We start from the raw sequence: 4902 nt of genomic DNA, 5'->3' as shown, positions 1-4902 counted from the left end.
AAGGAAGGAAGGAAGGAAGGAAGGAAGGAAGGAAGGAAGGAAGGAAGGAAGGAAGGAAGGAAGGAAGGAAACAGCAAAGAAAAAAATAGAGCTCTAGACAAGAAAAAGTCAAGAAGTGGGGACTCTAGGATCTCACAGAGTTCATTTCATAGATGAGTTCCCAGCTCTGCTACTAACTCTTTGACATTGTGCTCAGCACATTACCTGAGCCATTGTTTCCTCATCTCTAAGAGGAATGTTCACAAGATCATAGATTTGTAGCCAAAAAAAAAAAAAAAATCCAAACAAACAAAAAAGCAACCCTTAAGGGTCATCTACTCTAATCCCCTCATTTTATGGATGAGGAAACTGAGAGCTAAGGAGGCTAAGTGACCTGCCCAGGGTTGCATGGATAATAAATGGCAGTAACAGGACTTCAATCAAGGGTCTTTGACTACACATCCAAAATTCTTTTCTACTTTTATGGGGTTGCTATTCCTTGCTTATAAAAGGACCTCTCCTATTCATATATTCTGTATTGCAAGGTCTCTCCTAACTCTAAAATTTCTTTGTACTAAGGACCCTTCCAGTTCTGTGACCCTATAAATCAATAGTTCTGAGAAAGGAAAAGCACGAATCACGTGTTTTTAAGTTACTGCTCAGTAGTTAGGACAACCCCTCCCCCCCCAAAAAAGATCCTAGCAAAACATCCTAACAAAGTAACCCCAGTACAAATTTCCATTAGATGAAGTATACAATCTCCTTTTATCTCTGAAATCCCAAACTCCAATCCTATCAGAGCAAAGACTATTCAATGTGAAGTAATGCTTTTAGGATGTGAATAGAGAAAAGACAATGAGAAAGCATGAATTCCTTTTCCCCTGTATTTGGCACAAGAGTATTAAACTGCCTAAGTTTGCTTATGGCCATACCCCTCTAATCGCCGTCATTTTTTTTTAATTTAAGAATTAGTAAGGCTACTTTTATTCTCCCTTTGTAGATTTGCAAATACAAGGGATTTCCTGATGAAAGACTTCTTCTGAAAACAAGCAAAATTTCAAAGTTTCAGTTTTTATCAACAGTGAGTAAAGTTGTCTAAAGTGAGAGAATTTTAAAAGCAAGCCATCTGCCTTTCTTGTATCTCTCCTTCCTGCAGACCCCCATCTCAAGGTATCACCTCACTACCTCATGAGCAAAAATTCCACATGTCATTCTTCAGGCTCTTCACAGAAATGTTTCACTGCCAAATGTTCCCTAGTACATCTTCCTAAAGGACTGTCACTTCTTAATACTGGCTGTAATTAACTGCTTCAGCTAAAGGTGCTTAGTCATGACTTTATTGATCCATGTCAAACCCAGTTGAAATAGTCAGATCCCCTAAGCAAGCACTGGGAAATACCTTGCATAGACCAATCTTTCACTGCCTGGTGCTAGAGAATTCTTACGTAAGGTAATAGTTCATTTCCATATGTAATTCTTGCAATCCTGTGCTACCCACAAAAAACAGGAGGGACAAAGAAAGGGCTCTAGGGCTGATTCACTATTGAGGCGTCCAGTCTGTAGGGTGGGAATGCTCTGTGGCAATGTATACAACTTAGGGGAGTTTGTGCCCTAGAATTTAACTGAGCAGCTTATTTCTATACTAGAAGGTTATTCAGGGAGAAGAATATATTCTATATATATACCAAAAGTACACTTTAGAAAAGCCAGGCATATTAAAAAAAAAGAAAAGTTTTCTTTCTTATTAAGATAGAAAAAGGCTTTGAGTAACATCTCCCTTTTGCACTTAACAACAAAAGGCCTTAATTTAGAAAAAGGAAGAAAATTAAGGCCTGAAAGTGGAGTTAGACAACACCATCATCTGCAGTCTCCTCTTTGCTCAAGCCAACAAGGTAATTAAGCAGCAGTTGTCTTTTCCAAAAGGTAGGTTTCCTTCTATCAGCACCAACTGTACGATGATCTAATATGTATGTCTCACAAGCAGCCCATCTGGGGCTGTATAAAGATCTAAGTCGTTTCTTGAACTCAGTTGAGAGAGATCTTGGTGTTGCTGCCTGAACCCTCCTCTCTTTTCTCTAAATCGCTTATCTCAAATGTTTCCAGCTGGAAAAAAAAGCTGGCTCCGGGAGGGAGGACTGGCTGAATTGACTGGATTTGCAGTTATCTCCCCAGAGCCCCCTCAGATCCAAGAGCCTGTACACAAGGTGTGGATAAAAATAACCGTAGTTAACGTTGGTTCAGCGTGGGAATCCGGAGACCAAATCCTATCAAGTGATCAATAAGCCTCATCCATACCAGAAGGGACAGCTCAGCAACCACCACAGGATGAGAAGCACTCACACAGGAGACAGGAGGATATGAACGATTTATAGGATCAGATGGGATTAACAGGAGACATGGCCACCTCTGCCGAGGAGGTGGTTTCCTTTTCCTTGGGCTCCCTATCTCCATCCCACCTGGCCGCTTCCCAGACAGTTCGGGTTTCACAGACACTGTGAGCCACACAGCAGCGGGGCTGTGTAAAGTACCAAGGGCAGAGACCTCCACCTGAAAGCAGTGGGGGTTGCCAAAGCTACCCCTCCCTTTGGCACAACCAAATTGCGACCGATCCTTCGTAAAGACAAGGGTAACAGTGGCATATCTTAAACTGAGTTTACACCCGGGGAAACCAGGAGGCTCAGCTAAGGCTACGAACACCCTCAAGTTCTTCATGAGGAGGTGTATACACTACTCTAACCTGGGTTCGAGTCCCGCCTATTCCCCGTAACATTCACCATTGATGCTGTACAGACATTGAAACAGGTTTGGAGGTGCGGAGGTAGAGTTTTTAATTTATATTTTAATGTATAACATTTAGGACACTAGGATGCTATACTCACCGAAGCCTAAACCTACTTCCTTTTAAAATGAAAATTCATCCTGTCTTCGTTCCCTTCTCCTCCCGAATTTCAAGAAGAAAGAGACCCCCCCCCTTCTCCATACCAAGTGACTTTCTAAAATATCCCCCAATTTCACATCCCCAAGCATCACAGCTTGGCTCAGCGATGCTTTGCGAATATGCTTGGTCCTCCGGGAAGAAGGCAAGGGGATAGATGCTAGAAATGTAGACAAATCAACACTCCCTTTGAACAGAATCAAAGCAACCACATCTCCTAGTCCTCGAAGCCACCCAAAGTAGAGATTTTACCCCTAGGGGCATAAAGAGGTGGGAGCTGGGGGGAAACCGGTCTTTTCTCCATTCCTTTTTTTCTTCTTTTCTCTTTGCACCCCTCCCACCACCCCCCCTCCCAACCCCTGGTTCGGGCTCTAGTCCAAGCCCTAAAGCACCTGTCGTCCCAGGTTGTTACTTTCTAAGAGGGAGAAGTCCATTCTCAACTGCTCAGGGATCTTGTGCACTCGACACCCTTTCATGACCATGCCCCTGCAAACTCTGCCACTGAGACGGTCGGTCCCTAAGCAATCTCTTCTCTCTGCTTCTGCTCTCCTGCTCCGGGAACTCACCTGACTTGCACTGTGTAGTCCGTCGGCGTCCCGCAGATGTCCCTCTGCCAGGGCCATGGGGCACGGCACAACTCTGAAGAGAAGTGGACGAAGGAAGGGAGGCAGACAGGGGCGAGATCTTCGCGGAACCCTCAGAGGCTGGAGGATTGGGTCCGTGGATGCGTAGATTGGGGGTGCTGCGGGAGATGCTGGGGCTAGAGGAAGGTGGAGGGTGTCAGGGGAGAAGGGAAGGGGATGCACAGGGACAGAGGGAGAGGGAGACCAGAGGTTCGCCGCTTCTGCTGGCCCCAGCACAGAGACGTAGGCAGAAGGGCTTGGAGCGGCAGCGGGTGTTCTTGCTATGGTGTGGGAGACCAAGTGCAGGAGGCTGGCAGCTCCTGGTCCCACAGGGAGGCGGAGGAAAAGGAGACGGAGGAGGAGGAAGAAGAGCAGGAGGAAGAGGGCGAGAGCCCCAGAGGGAGGAGGAGCGCGAGCGCCCACTGCTGCCGAGCCGGCTCAGGTGCGGCCGACCAACTGCTGCGGCTGCTAGCAGCACAGCCTAGCTGGAGTTCGCTCTGCAAACTATCCTCTCTTCTCCACTCTCCTCTGCCCTCCTTCTCCCTTTCCCTCTCTCCCTCCCTCTCCAGTGCACGTCAATGGGCGAGCCCGCCCCGCCCACTGGAAGCGGCCGCTCTGGTTTCAGCACCCCCACCCCCACCCCTCCCAGACCTACTGGCAGGAAAGGAAAACCAGGGTTCCGTGTCTCCACCTCGGGAAAGGCAGAACTGGGACTCTGTCCCTGGCTCCGCGCGCCGCGGTCCGGTGGGGCATGGGAAAGGGAAGAAGAGAAAGATAGTCTTTGCGGCCCCTTCCCCAGCTTCTCTTCCGAGGGGAAGAGCTTTGCAAGAGAAGCGCCGCTGCAAGTCAAGCTTTCTGGGGAACGGCACTTCCCCACCCGCGGAACTTGTGCCTGTGCTGGATCCAGGGCGCGCAGGCTGCGAGCCTACTGCTGGTAGTGGTGACCCACCTAAAGGATCCAGGGCAAGATTCCGTCCAGTCCCTCCCCCATTCCGCTTCAGTGCTCCGCACCTTTCCTCCCGCCCCCCCCGCACCCCAGCACTTGCAGGTAGCTGAGGCCCTGAGCGATCGCTCCTTCCAAGATGTCCAAAGCACAGCCTGAGCCCGGACTTGCCGAAGGAAAGGGAAGGGAAAAGGCTGAAAACGTCCTCTGCAAGGAGCTCTGGTCCAGTAGGCTCTCGTGCCCCAGAAAGAGTTCCCTGCTTCTGCCCTGCTTGTCGCCATTTAAGAACTCTCTCTTCTGCATCGCTCCTTATGATTCAGGGTTTATTGGAGCCGGGATGCTTTCATGTGTGAATCCAAATCAAGGCTTTATAGCGTGTGTGTGTGTGTGTGTGTGTGTGTGTGTGTGTGTGTGTGTGTGTG

The 4902-nt window shown here is 48.4% G+C and overlaps 1 protein-coding gene across 2 annotated transcripts in view; it reads right to left on the bottom strand.

The window, feature by feature from the left end:
• HS3ST1 (heparan sulfate-glucosamine 3-sulfotransferase 1) overlaps positions 1-4902 on the bottom strand; it is a 68848-nt gene that overhangs the window by 39801 nt on the left and 24145 nt on the right. The window contains exon 1 of one of the 2 annotated variants that reach the window (XM_069069749.1): positions 3481-3619. The exons of the other annotated variant lie outside the window; for it this stretch is intronic. The gene's annotated coding sequence lies outside the window, so the exon portion shown is untranslated. Of the gene's footprint in view, positions 1-3480; positions 3620-4902 lie in introns of those variants that run through there. 2 annotated transcript variants of the gene reach the window in all.

Source organism: Petaurus breviceps, unplaced genomic scaffold, assembly GCF_028583685.1.
Source record: "Petaurus breviceps papuanus isolate PSGF00001 unplaced genomic scaffold, PetGlider_PUasm1.0 140, whole genome shotgun sequence".
Taxonomy (NCBI): Eukaryota; Metazoa; Chordata; class Mammalia; order Diprotodontia; family Petauridae; genus Petaurus; species Petaurus breviceps.
The sequence above is the reverse complement of the archived record's forward strand: the minus strand, read 5'-3'. Positions and strand labels throughout refer to the sequence as shown.